The sequence below is a fragment of the Typopeltis vanoorti genome, chromosome 2 (assembly GCF_054136105.1).
Source record: "Typopeltis vanoorti isolate ZY-2024b chromosome 2, IOZ_Tvanoo_1.0, whole genome shotgun sequence".
In the NCBI taxonomy this organism is placed as follows: Eukaryota; Metazoa; Arthropoda; class Arachnida; order Uropygi; family Thelyphonidae; genus Typopeltis; species Typopeltis vanoorti.
This window is the reverse complement of record NC_143550.1, coordinates 66,417,948-66,433,488: the sequence shown is the minus strand read 5'-3', so window position 1 is coordinate 66,433,488 and position 15,541 is coordinate 66,417,948. Positions and strand designations below refer to the sequence as shown.

Sequence of the window (15,541 nt, the reverse complement as noted above, 5' to 3'; positions counted from 1 at the left end):
AAAACTTTCCCATAAAAAATGTGTGTGTGGGTGGGGGGTTCAGGAATAAAGAAAAATAAATAGTTTACACTTTTAAAGTTAAAGCTTTAATCAACTTTCTTTACTACCAAAACTTTTTCTAAATATGTTATATCTTGAATATCTGTGTTTAATTATTTTTCTGTGGTGTATTCATTTCACTAAACCTAATTATGACCATAAACCAGCACCAAAGCTTTATTATTTCACATCTTTAAAACAGCCTAGAAAACAAAAATTTCCATTATGTTCACATTTTTAAAACTGCAATCCTTGGAATACAGAAAAAAAACTTTCCCATAAAAAATGTGTTAAAATATTAATAATATTAATAATGTATTAATTTAAATGTAATTTAATTAAATGAGAGTACATGAGTAATTATATAACTTGTTTAAATAAACTGCTTGATATTCCAATGAATCAAATTTTTCAGCCTTCAACTAAGTCAAAACATTGACACATTAATTGCATATTCTAACTTGTTTTTGAAGGCTATAGATAACTGCACTGAATTAACATTTTTCTGTACATAAATTTGGGAGAAATGTTCTTGAAGCACTTTGCATTTAGTTTTATTAACAATTTTCTCTTTATCTTCATTAATAAGACTAAAAAGATTTTTCTAAGATATGAGAATGGATTTTAGTAAATAACTAATGATACATTAATCCAAATGGTAGCTATATTGAATATATACAGTATAATAAGCTTGTCACACATCTATGTTTTTTTTTTTTTTTGTCTCATCTATAATTCTAATAATTATAGATGAAGTTTTCCTCTTGTGTTATTCTAACTACTTATCTCTTTACATATGCATACACTGCCAATGGCTGTGAGATGTGATCAAAAATTCTGTATGTATTAAACAAAATATTTTCCTTACGTGTTATTATTCCATAATTAATATTACCCATAATGTATATAAAAAAGATAAGAAATTATCAGCATTCGAATTATCATTTTATGAATCTTTTTATTATTTACTCATGATGATGCTTGTTGGACAAAAGACATCTAAAGAATTACTAATTAAATTTATTCAGCTAATAAATTATTATACCAATATTACACCAAGGCATTCTCTTGAGCACAAAGAAATACACTAAGTATGAGCATGCATCCTTGCTTCCCTTTTGTTCCTGTTCCTTCTAGCATTAGTATATGAAACTGCAGCATACCATAAGCAACCACCTTTATTTCATAAATTGAGTACCCTATTCAATGTTGTTACTTGAGAGACTAGATTCCGCATTTTTTTTCATCCTGCACTCACTCGCCTGATGGTTACCTTTCACATATACTCGCCTGCATCCACTCTAATAGTTTTTCCTGACTTTGTGCTTCAGCATTATTAGTGAACAAAGCTCTCGCTCTCCAGAAACCTAACACCAAACCATTCAGTCCATCAGCATATACAAATCCTTCTTCTTACCAAACACAGATTTAGGTCCCAAACTCTACATCATTCCTTCTGTAACTAACTTGCATACTGATTTATTTGCTATCAACATCCTCTTCCTTAGTTTGCCTCTATCATGGCAGGAGACTTACAATCTTCATCCTCTCACTTTTCTTTTTCACTACACCCAAAAACTCTTCATCCTCCCTCATAGAATCCTCCTTCACCTCCCAGGTCATTAGTGCCAATCAAAACAATTCTTTCACCTTATCTTTCTGCATCCTGATAACATAAATTCTGTGTTAGGGAAACAAGATTTTGTTACTTTCATTAAATACTCCTCTGATTATATATCTCCATATAAAATTTTCTCCTTATCCTGTTTCTCTTGTCTACTCGTACAATCTTGTTTCTCACCTCAGTTCTCAGGTCTTCTAATCTCGATATTTCTGCAATCTTTCAATTTCATAATCTGTCTTGTGAATGACTACAATGAGGTCCTCTTCATTTTCCTGACCTTCCACCACTGCATGTTCAACATTAATTCTGATATTAATATTTTCTAGTCTATTGTCAATACTATCTACTATCACGTACCCTCATTCTCTCCACCCAACTGGCACACTTTCAAAACACTTACTATACACTCACTCACTAGTTTTGCTCTCTCTTCTTCCACAAATCCTTCAACTTTCACTACAAATATATTATATTGCGCCGAAGAAAATCACACAAATTCATCTCAGCTAATAAGGATATCATCCATACCGACAATATCTACTTTATACCAATATATAAGTTTTACTTATATCTAACTAACTCAGTCTGTCACACACCCATATAAAACAAAAAAATAACTACAATGATTTAATTTAATATTTTAAATAAATTTTGAAAAAAAAAAAAAAATTACATCTTTCAGCAGCGTTAATGGCATGCTACATATACTATGCAGCACTTTGTAGCATCCCCTTTCTTCTATAGATAAATTAACTACTATCAATCACCACTGATCCTATGTCAAGGTTTATGGAAGATAACCATACCTAGACATGGAATGCACAAAAATAATTTACTAGTCAATGTTTTGCTAGCTTAAGCTATCATTCTCTCTCTCTCCTTCTCTTAAGCTTTTCATGAACCACTGAAGTTCTTTAGCTGTGGACTTCACAACTGTGACTGTTTCGAGGATAATATGGTTGGCCCTATCCCTCCCGGTGTGTCCTATTCTGTAGATGTGTGTGTTCACGGGGCCAGTTTGTCTGTTCTGGGGAATGAAATTTTTCTGGAACCCCGAGTTTCCAGAAAAAAAAACCCTCCCTCTGTATCAGACTGGCTAATTAAGCTATCATTATCAAAGGTAATTTAACATTACACATTCACTGAAGAAACAACCCAAAATGACTTGGATAACAAGGACAATCACATGCATAGAGGGCAACAGTGACACTCTTCATGGTGATTCCTGTTGTTAATGCTGATGGGTAGATAGGCGGTACACCAAAATCTATGTAAAATCATACCATCCATTCTGTTAGAGTTAATCTAGTTAAACTGCTTCCAGGAACAGTATTCAATTTAAACCAGGATTTGTGAAGCAGCCTGGCTTTCTTCCATCTTATGAAATGGTCTTTCTCTTAGGCATGTGGATATAGTCCACTTTTTCGTTCTCCATTCAAGTATTTTTTATGTTCTTTTTTCCTGATCAAAGTAGTTCATCCTGTCTGTCCAAAATAGTGAGTGCCACATTGGTGTGACATGAATAACAGCAATATGTCAGAAATTTAAACACGGATTTATTAATGATAGTAAACTTCATTCATTCTACTCATTAACAAACTATGCAGTGCTCAGCCATCAAGATTGTCTACACACACGCCATCTTTTAATGGGGGAAAGGATTACCTAGTCAATGATACCAAAATAGTTTTCTTTTTTATTTTCCCTTGCTTTCTCAGCTCCCCTATCCTTACCCTCAGTAATACACAATTCATAAGAAAGAATCACATCTTTCTCCTTGGACTCTAGAGGAGCAAGATTTGAATATCATAAACACATCACATCAATAGATTCTGTAGCCTTTAAAATAATAGGCATTTTTTTCTGCTCCTGATGCTACTTTCCACCTATCCAACTATACAAATCTCAAATCAAACCATCCTTAGAATACTGTTCATGTCAATGTTTCATCTCTACAACCAATAAAATGGCAACAAACATCCCTATTAAGTCCAAATGCAAAAAAACTGAACCTATTTCTTCTCTGCATTTATTACATTTAACCTTGTTCTCTGGAAGAGCCTTCCCAACAACCACAACCTCAAACTCTTCAAGAGAAATGTCAACAATTTTCTTCTTTCATGTCAGTGTCATGTATGGAATGAAATTTATTAAGATTTCCTTACTGTACTTACTCAGAAGGTACCAACAAGGAGTGTAGGATTATGCTTAGTACAGTCTGCCTCCTGTGGGCCTGCATATACAACCTTATTCCTGACAAGAATAAGGTTGTTACTATCATTTGTGCGAAGCACAAAAGAACTCATTCTTTACACTCTTCAAAAATTATCCGCATCAAAATTAACCACCTATTTTCTTTCAATCAGTACCTAATTTCTTTAACATGCAACAGTAGTCCTAGTATAGACTCCTGTATCATACCACTCAACCTCTCAGACCATCACTTCACCAAATATTTTCTAAAATGTGCTGCTCATTTGTTATTCTGCTATTATTTCATCTCCATTTTCTCCAACTTATAGAAAAATTAAATCCAGAACAGAAAAGTGACAAGGTCACTTTTCTATAAAATGCAAATAATTATTATGACAATACTTATTGCTAACAAAGTGATACCGTTCCCTATCTACTGATTCATCAATTTCAGTCCTAACTAATCCACCTTCACCAAGACCCTGACTATTAATCCAGAAATTACTCATTTTACTATAAGTTGTTGCCTCAGTTTTCATTCCACCCTTGGTCAATAGGAATATCTTGTATTTCTTCCACTGCTCTGAGCACCTAACAACAGCATTACAGATTGTTTAAATTTAAGCTATTTTATTTATTCATTCCAGCTCTAATCAATAATGAGATTTTTTAAACTTACACAAGGTGTTTCAAATTAAAGTACCCAATTCAGAGCAATCTGTAGAGAGAACCAGTAGACAAAATACCCTCAAACTTATTGGATATCCTAATCAGATCACAAGGAAGAGATTTTGACAATAAAAAAAAAAAAATAAAAAAAAAATGTTGATTTGAAGAAACACACAGTTTGACAGTAGGAAGAGGGCGTAAAATGATTGAAGATGCTGAAAAACTGCATTTCTTGTAGATAAGATTATATATTCATTAGATATTTTCAATTTTTTAGGAAATGACAATATAAACTAGATTACTAATTATAAAAACTTTAATTAATAACTACCTATATCTCAGCAATGTTACATTGCCATCTTCAGGGATCACAAAATAATGATATGTGCATGCAGGCACTCAATATTAAGCAAATGAGGCTGAAGTAAAGCAACAGAAGTTGGTTCTAGAGTCTTAAACGGAGCCCCCAAGTAGGCTAAATTATATTGTCTTGGCCGTTGGGCTGAAGATCTTAGAATGTATGCTTCCCAAATTTGGGACAGTCTGATACACTCAAATTTGTTGAGGTTTGGAAAGTTTTTTCAGAGCTGCAGCAGATTTCCAAACTTGTACTTGCTGCAGTGTAATAAAGTGGCCTTCTTCCAGCATATCCTGTGGTGGGTGTCCAAAGCATGGTCAGCAAGACCTGAGTGGCTGTATTGGTTGAACTGGATGTAGTCCTTGTGTTCAGATATCCTGATATTGGCTGTCCTGCTTATTTGGCCATAGTAGAACAGTTTGCAACTGCAAGAGACCTAGTATACTCCAGATAGGTCTAGGGGAAGTGGCCAGTCTTTGGTGGTAAGGAAAATTCTACAAACAGATAAAGAGGGACAGCCATAGTTTCTCCACTCTCTCTCTCTCTCTCTCTCTCTCCACCCCTGGCCAACATCTTTAAGATCTTAAGAAAAAGCCTTAAACTCTGCCCAACATAAACCCATTGTCTGGTTATGCTATGTGGATGATGTGTTCTCATTTGGCCACATGGCCTGGAAACACTCCACAATTTCACAACACACTTAAACAATCAACATCCCAGGATCCAGTTTACCTTGGAAAAGGAAAACAACAGCAGGCCTTTTCCTAGACACTCTGATTACATGACAGACTAATGAATCCCTGGCTTTCTCCGTTTACATAAAACCTGCACATACAAGTAGATATATTCACCAGCAATCACATCCCCTCCTCAACAATATGGGATAATAAAAAACCCTATATAACAGGACAAAATTAATCAATTCAGATAACAATGCCCTAACTACCGAACTTGACGATATCCTTAATGCCTTCTTAGCCAATAGCTACAATCCCAAAAAATATTAAAACCATGTAACCATCCCGCCCCTTCAAAGCAGAAATAACTCTAAATATATTACCATTCCACATATCCAAAAAATATCTGAAAAAATTAACAAAAATCCTAGGGAAATATGACCTCACAACCAGTTACAAACCACATAAGAAATTGGCATCTCTTATCAGCTCTGCGAGAGACCAGCCTCTTCCCCTAGACCGACCTGGAATATACTAGGTCCCTTGCAATTGCAAACTATCCTACTAGTCAAACAGGCAGGACAACCAATATCAGGATATCCAAATACATGGGCTACATTCGATTCCACCAATACAGCCACTCAGGTTTTGCTGACCATGCTTTGGACACCCACCACAGGATACGCTGGAAGAAGGCCACTTTATTACACCACAGCAAATACAAGTACAAAAGATTATTCCTTGAATTTGCCTCAGTTCTGAAAAACTTTCCAAACCTCAACAAATTTGGGTGCATGAGACTGCCCCAAATTTGGGAAGCATACATTCTAAGATCATTAGCCCAATGGCCAAAACAACCCAATTTAGCCCACTAGGGGCACCATTTAAGAACTCTAGGACTGACTTCTGTTACCTTCCTTCCTTCAGCCTTATTTGCTTAGTGCAAGTGCCTGCGTGCACATATCATTGTTCTGCGATCTCTGTAGTTATTAACCCTTTAACTGCTGATTTTATATTCTACTGACATTGTCCCATGTGCTGAATTAATTTTGCAAAAAATTTATAAATAAAATCAATTAAAATTCTTACTGAAGTAAGAAGTCCAGACAACATCATACATTCTTGATATACACTTGTTCACTCACAAAAATGGCAATAATAGTGTTTTATAAAATTTGCATAATCAAGGGGTGTCCACTTGATTATGCAAATTACACACACATTAATTGATGTAGAAATTAATCAAAATACATAAAGAGCACCAATCGTACATATACAGGATCAGCAAAGCAGGCATGTATTTCTGAGCCCATAATAATACGTTTTCAGCAGTTAAAGGATTAATTAAAGTTTTTATAATTAATAATGTAGTTTACATTGTCATTTCCTAAAAAATTAAAAGCTAGATGCAACTGCAGTTGTTGAGCAATCAAATGAGAATGCTGTAGGTTCATGCAATACACATGCCATAGTAAGACAATTAGATTTGCCATACACAACAGAATGGAGAACTTTGCATAAAGCACTATAATGCTACCCATATAAACTCAGCCACGACCAAGAGTTGCAAACAGGAGTTGCAAGCAGCTGAGAAACATTTGTGCTGACATTCCTGGCATGCATAGGTGGATGAAGATATTTGCCATGAACATCTATGGAGTGATAAAATGCATTTTCATGTTTGTGGAACATTAAACACTCAAAGCTGCTGCATCCAGGATAAAGATAATTCCATTGAATTTCAACAAGTTCCCTTACATTTACTAAAGGTCACAATATAGATCGGATTTACAGCCAAGTTCATTATCAAACTGTTTTATTTCATGAAATCTATTAAACTGGACCTGTGACTTACATGCTCATGACTGTGCATTACTGGGACATGTTGAGCAGCTTTGTTATACCAACTACAGCAAAGAGGGCACCTGAAAACACAACATTTCTGATGCAAGATGAAATACCTCCCCACATAGAATGTAAAGTTTAATAATTACTGCATCAAAATTTCACAGAGAATAGAGTAATCTGTCACTCGTTTTCTATGAAACGGGTACCACATTCACCAGATCTTAACCCCTGTGACTTTTGGCTTTGGAGTTACCTCAAAGGCATGGTATATAAAGGAAAATTTCTTCGCTTAGCAGATTTGGAAGAAAAAATTGCACATCATGTGCGAAACCTTTTGAGAGATCAGTTGCATTCCATTGTATTTATTAATTAGCATATGGAGGAAATACAAGAAATTATGGAGCAAAACTATATACAGGCTGACAGTTGAGTTAAACAATCGATGGCACTATCTGGGAGTAAATGCAAATTCCTGAGGCCTCCAAGAAAGGAGTATATGGAGTGTAACAGATTTAGGACTGGACAAGGCTGCTGTGCCCACTTACTGCAAAAGGGTGACTGTGAAATTCTCCACAGATGTAGTAAGTGGATACAGCAGCCTTGTCCAGTCCTAAATCTGTTTAGCCAACTCCGGAGGTGTCGAGGTAGATTGAATCCTGGTGGCTCGATGGTTGAATCTGTGATCAGGTACTTGTTTGTAGTTCCACTGTAGACAATGCTACATGGCAGTATCAGATAATGGTCCTGCACAAAGGCCAACAAACTGAACGCCACCTCTGCTGATCATCCAGATCTCCTTGACAACTCCGTTCAGCATGTCACCTCTAAATTATATGTTTTTTGAAACACACTATTTTATGAAATGAGCCAAATAAACATTAAACATTATTATTACATGACACCTCCAAGGACCCCTCGTGGGTGGGCACTCCATTCTGCTACAAACATCTACTGTCTCCCCTACTACTTAATTCTCCATCACTATCATCAATGAATAACTTTGTCATTGACTCTGAATCATTTCACAATCACATACCATCCAGTTTTCTCATGTTCACAGAACCGTATTTTCTTTTGTCATTTTTGAACTAATTTTTTTTATTGTCAAAATCTCTTCCTTATGATCTGGTGATGGTACCCATAATGTTTGAGGGTAATTGGTCTAATGGTCTCTCTACAGATTGCTCAGAATAGGGGTAATTTGAAACATCCTGTATATATTTGATGAATATAATCCTGTTTTGAAATAGAAGTGATATAATCATCCATAAAATGCAGAAAAACTGTATTCATTTGCAGACATCAGTTGCATTCTATAGTAAATGATTATTATAATTATTTCTATATTCAATACTTGTATATTTCATATTTTCAATCACCGTATCCATTCATAATGCTAACTTAATGCTGTCTTCCAACATTCCCTATCTTCTAAGCTTGTAAAAACATGAATAGCTGCTGATCAACCTACATTCAAGGTCCAAGTTCAAAACTATTCAATTGACTTCTCCACCTCCTCTTTCATTCTGCCTATTCTTGCTCTCTAGAACAGTCTATCATAACCTGTTATCTCCAAGGGCTGGTCAAGAAATGCATCAGTAAGTTCCATCTTAATGCACTTGCCCACAATGTACCAACTATGGCTTATGTAATCCCATGTGTGTGAAGTTAATCTAAAATTACTCATCAGAATCAAAAGGAGATTCAATAACTAAAAAAAAGTCTGTCATTCCATGATTTTAATTTAGATTTCAGTCGTTTTGTTAAGTGTGAGGTCTGTTATATGTATTCCTTCGATTACATAAATGATTTGTGGATGTTTAGCATGGATGGAAGAAGGGTGTGTGCAAAGTGTGACGTGAATGAGGAACTGATGAATGCAAATATGAAATTGATGACAGAAAGTGTTAGTAACGATTGTGTCGCGAGTGCACGTTTGAAAGAGAAGGATGGTGAGAAGAGAGATGAAAAAATGTTAAAAAATCAAGAGAAAAGAAAAAGAGTGATTTGAAAACCATAATGGATATTAAAAGGGACAAAAGTGAGGCGAGAGTGGCGGAAAGAAACGAAATTGAGAGAACAAATGAAAGTAGAAATGGCGTGACGCAGAAATCGCAGGTGAAAAAAATCAAAAGAATAAATGATAGCAAAAAAAGAATGAATGATGGCGAAAGTTGGACGCATGTTGGACTGAAAGTACTGAAACAAAGAAAGATGAATGAGAGTAAAAGTGAGAAGAATGATAGTGAAAGTTGGATGTATGCTGGACCGAAAGTACGGAAACAAAGCAGGATGAATGAGAGGGAAAGTGAGAAGAGGGGGTCGAGAGTTAGAAAGTTAGAAAGATTTAATGATAGAGAGAATCTGTCGCGAGATTCGGAAAGTGAATTGGATTGGATGAGGCAAGAAATGAAATGGATGCGGAATGAAATTAAGAAAATTCAGGTCAAAACTATTAAAATAAATCATGATGGCATGAAAGAGTTAACGAAAGATGAGCGAGTGGCGTTGTATGGCGACTCCATTATTAAAGGTGTGCTAGAGGATAAAATGCACAAGGTATGTTTTCCAGGCGGTAAAATGAGTAGAATGATTGAGGCATTGGATATGAGGTGGGAGCGAGCAAAAGAGTTAATTGTATAATTGGTACAAATGATTTGAGAGATAACAAAGATAAAAGAGAATAGTGTGACAGGAAGGGTAGTCAGTGTGTTGCCTAGGTATGACTGTTGTGAAATGAGGTAGAGAGCAAGGATTATGAATGATATTCTGGCTGAAATGTGTGAGGAGATGGGAGTACAGTTTGTTAATGTGTGGAATGAGTTTGAGGGACGAAGTGAGCTGTATAGGAGCAATGGACTGCATTTGAGTGGTTATGGTGTGAGTTGCTTGGAGAGACTGCTGCTGGAAGGTAGAGAAGTGAAGAGAGAGAATGAATCAGAGATGAGAGTGATGTGGAAGAGCAGGAGAGTAAGACAGAAGAGATTGAAGAAGTGGAAATGAATGGGGAAGTGAGTGGTATGAGTATAGAAAATGAGAGAATGGGTGTGCAAGAGGAGTAGGGAAACGGAGAGGCTTAGTGTGGACAGGGGCACACAGCGTGAGAAAGGTGGATGCTCCAAGAGGAGATGAGAGCATGTGTAGGCAGGAAAGAAAAGGGATGACCAGGGATCAAGAGGAAACAGATGAAATTGAAAAGGGTTCTAAAATGAAGAAGCAGAAAGGGAAATGGCCCCAGTCCAGCATGGAGAGATCACATCGAGTGAGTGGTATCAGTGGAACTAGCTGTAGATCCAGAAATGAGCTGTCGTGTTTGTATACCAATGCTAGAAGTATAAGAAACAAGGCAGATGAAATGGTTGCACTAATTGCGTCTGTTCACCCAAAGATTGTCGGAATAAGTGAGACATGGTTAGATGAGGACGACATCCTGACAGGAATAGAGATGGAAGGGTATGATATGTTTCGTGAAGATAGAAGGGGTAAAAAGGGAGGGGGGAGTGCTATTGATGATAGAGAAAGAGTTATGTCCATACAAGGTAGAGATGAAAGAGAGAAATAGGGCCAGTGGTTTTGAGGCAGTATGGTGTGAGATAGAGGTGAATAGAATGAAATACTTGGTGGGATGTTGTTATAGACCTGGTAATGTGGATGGTGGTGATAATGAAATGTATAGTCAAATAAGCCAAGCAAATAAGAAAAGAGTGATCATTATGGGTGATTTTAATTATGGCAATATAGACTGGAATGAAGAGATAGCAACTGGAAGTAAAGAAAATGAGTTTCTTGAGTTTTTGAGGGATAACTACCTCAGACAGTATGTAATAGAGGGAACACGAGGATTAAGGGTCTTGGGTTTGGTCATCTCATCAGAGGATGTAATTATAAATGAGGTGTCAAATCATCCACTAATTGGTGAAAGTGACCATGAGGTGATTACCTGGGTGGTTGCCAGCAGTGCAAGGACCCGTGAAAAAAAGGGTATATGTGGAACTACAAGGAGGGGTGATTATGAAGAGCTCAGGAGACAGCTTGCGGATGTAGCATGGAATGAGGAGTTAGCTGGAAAAGAGATCAATGCAGCTTTGGGGGATTTTCAAAAACTATTTAGTAGATGCAATGTCTAAATGTATTCCAAGGGTGAGAAGGTTAAATAAGGTAGGTGTGAGATGGATGAATAAAGAGATTAAGCATGCAATACAGAGAAAAAGGGCATTGTGGAGGCAGCATAAGAGAAGTGGAAGTAACCAATTTCATGAGGTCTACAAAGACCAGGCAAGGAGGGTGACTTGGTTGGTGAGAGTAGCTAAAGAGAGGTATGAACAGCAGTTAGCTAATGAAGCCAAAAAAGAATCCTAGGGAGTTCTTTCGATATGTAGCCAGCAAAAGAAAGAATGATTATGGAAGGATGACATTGATTGGAGGAAATGGTATAAAGACAGCTGTTGCAGAATGTGTGGTGGAGATACTTAATGAGCAGTTCATAAAGATCTTTCAATCTTGTGAATGTGACTTCATGGAGAGACTGAGAGCAGTTGATGATGGAGAGGAGAGACTGACTGTAAGTGAGCAAGAGGTGTTTGGGGAGTTGAGTAAACTAGATGTAAATAAGGTTGTGGGACTTGATAATATATCACTGCATATTCTGAAGGAATGTGCCAGAGAGTTGACACCTGCCTTGACATATTTTTTTAATACGAGTCTTGCACTTGGTCTAGTTCCTAAAGAGTGGAAGGAGGGCAAGATTGTGCCACTTCATAAAGGAGATGATCGAACTCAAGCATCAAACTATAGGCCTATCTCTGTGTCAGGTGTTATGGTCAAGTTGTTGGAGAAGCTTGTGAGAACTAGGATCCAGAGTTGGGTTAACAACAATGGTATAATCTTTGATGGACAGCATGGATTTGCTAAAGGGAGGTCATGTTTTATTAATCTACTTACTTATTACAATAAAGTGACTGCTTCCTTGGACAGAGGAGAAGGATACACAGTAATATACTTTTGCAAAGGATTTTACAAAGGCTTTTGATAGAGTACCTCATGATAAATTGATAGTCAAACTAGAGCAGATGGGGTTGGATATTATATTAGTGCATTGGATTGAAGACTGGCTATCTGATAGGCATCAACAAGTTGAGTATGGGGGTGCGATATCCAGGAAAAGGAACGTCACTAGTGGAGTGCCTCAGGGGTCTGTTTTAGGGCCATTACTATTTAACTTGCATATTAATGATATTGGTGAAGATTTCGATGGAGATATTCAGTTGTTTGCAGATGATGCAAAGTTGGGACGAACCGTAAAGAGTAGTGAAGATGTTGTGGCCTTACAAGAAGACTTGAATAAATTGAGTGATTGGGCACGGAAATGGGGATGTGAGTTCAATGTTGCAAAATGTAAGGTTTTAAAATTTGGAAAACAAAGATGGGATGCAGAATTTATGCTTGGTGAGAATATATTGTTGGCGGTAGAGGAAATAAGAGATCTGGGGGTGATAGTGGATAAGGATCTAAAATTTAGGGGACACGTTGCCAAAATTGTGAAGACAAAACAAAGGCTTCTGGGAATGATGCAGAGGACACTGACGTGTAGAAGTAGGGAGATTCTTGTTCTGTTGTATAAGGCTTTGATTAGGCCACACATGGACTACTGTGCCCAGATTTGGTCACCTGGTTTTCAGAAGGATGAAGAGATGTTGGAGAGGGTCCAAAGGCGACTGGTTAAGGTAGTTTCTGACCTCTGGAATGTTGAGTATGAGGAAAGAAGATGTAATTTGCAGAGCCTGGTGGAGAGAAGGAAGAGGGGAGATATGATAGAGACCTACAAGTTGGTAAGAGGTTGTTATAAGATCAATGCTGGAGAAGTTCTACGGAGAATAGTGGGAGATCAGGGGAGAACCAGAGGTCATCCCTGGAAACTGTATAAAGAGGGTGTGAGTAGGGGAGTGAGAGGCAGGTTTTTTTCATGCAGGGTTGTGAATGATTGGAATGCCTTGCCTGAGAGTGTGGTGTCTGCAAGGAGTTTGAGTGTGTTTAAGACACGGTATGATGTGTGTGATAAAAGGACCTCCCAGATGAGTCTTTGACTCCATGACGTCTTGGGAAATAATAATAATAATAATAAATAGCATAAACACTGATTTCTGACATTGCTATAATCCGTGGTGAAATGTGATCAAAAACTAATAAACCTAAAAAGCTGAAAAGGTATGAAGAACATCATTTTATGGACTGCTGCAAAATAACTAAATTTTATATTTCTTGTATGAAGATAGCATAATTTTTAAACTGAGTGTTGCTGTGTGATATCTGTGATTGGTTTAATTTTCCAGACAGTATCATTTTAAATACTGTGTTTCTTCTTTAATGCTCAAGGACAAAAATGTCAAAGAGAGGGAGAGTACTATGTAGATCGGAATGAAAGAAAAAGTGAATAGAATGAATTATTTTGAAAATGATATGGTACTATGCAGTGCTTTTTTTCTGGAAAAATAGGTGCCGGTACTTACCATGAAGATGTCATGACAGCAACTTCCACACTTTAAACATATTCTCCGATATACCCTCGTAGTCTCTAGATCGCTTCTTGCTTTTGGTATCAACTGCAGAATGATGACCTCGGAGTAGCCATGAGTCCATACATTTGCTAGGACTGAACTAAGTGAGAGGAGGTCCTACTATCCTGATGGACATCAGTGCATAAGTTGTCCGTACAAGCAGAGATAACCTACATGAAGTTACTATAAGATTCATCTGAGAGAAACTTCTTTCACATTCACTGGAAGAGCAATTGTGCCCAGAGTGTGCTTTAGAGGATGCAGTATGTCCAAGACTTTATTTTCTTGAAGATATCATGGAAAACCCGAACTGCTTCTCTTTCATTTAAGCGAAATTTGCGTGCTAACTTTTTAATTTCAGCTTCAACTTCAATTTCAACCTGCCTGTTGCAGAGTGAATATAGAACTGATAAACTAATATTGGAAGCAATCGGAAGTGAACACAACTTCCTGTTTCCGGTTGCATACCAACCTATGAAACAGGAAAGCAGGGTACCAACTTATGAGTAATGAAAACTGAAAATTCAATTCGTGAGCACAGTACCATCTACCGGAATATTCATAATACGTTTTGCTGTCAATAAATCGAAAATTTTTAAAAACTTAAGAAAAAAGGTGCCAGTACTGCATACCGTTGCATACCGCCAGAAAAAAAGCACTGGTACTATGTAAGGATGAGGCAAAGCGGGATTTGGCTGAAACATCAAATACCGAACATTCCCGTTTAAATTTGGCTAAAGCATACTGAATTAAATTTTATAAACAAATGTTTTCAAAAATAAATAAATAAATAAATATGCTCATTAAAACTGATAAAATTTTCAAGAGTGTATTTTTTTTTTTTTGTTCAAAGCATTTATTTAGAAAATTTGATTTGCAATGTTTAAAATTTAATTAAATATGTTTCCTATTTTTTCTGCTCAGTGCTTCAGCCAAACTGCAGAATGAAGAAATATTAAAAAATGTGTAATAATACCTTACCTAATCATGTAACCACTTGAAATTAAATGAATATGTGTGTGTGTGTAAACTTTAAAACTTTTGAAAACTGACCAGAGAATACAAGAATACAATCTTCGGTATTGGGGTTGCCTTAGCTTGCACTACTAAAAAGCCACACACACACATTGTTGAAGCATCCATATATTTGCCTTTTATTAGTTCTTTTGATTACGGCTTCACTGATCTGACAGCTGTTTCGAACTGTTGGTTCTCATAAGAAACCTTAAAAGGACAAGAATCCTCATTGAATAGCAAAAAAATTCTTTTTCAGAAAATTGTATTTTTCATAAGTGTACAGTAGTCTGTGCTTAAGAATAATTATCAAACAGCCTAAATGTATTCATTTTGGTGTTGAGAAAAACAAAGAGACCAATCCAATGCTGAAACCCTGGAAAGTTTTTAAGTAATTCAAACCAAAGCAACTTTGATGCACAGGATTGTATTCTCATAAGCTCTCTCTTCTTTATTCGAAACTCTCCAAGTTTCTATATGTACAGTATATCAGGCTATGAAATAAGCATGCATTTGTAATATCTTCTATTTCTCATTTATGACAATTTACATCACCAAAATGAAG

The 15,541-nt window shown here is 36.5% G+C and overlaps 1 protein-coding gene across 2 annotated transcripts in view; it reads right to left on the bottom strand.

The window, feature by feature from the left end:
- Positions 1-15,541, bottom strand: part of LOC150109125 (gamma-tubulin complex component 2-like) — a 491,041-nt gene that overhangs the window by 466,856 nt on the left and 8,644 nt on the right. The window lies entirely within an intron of this gene.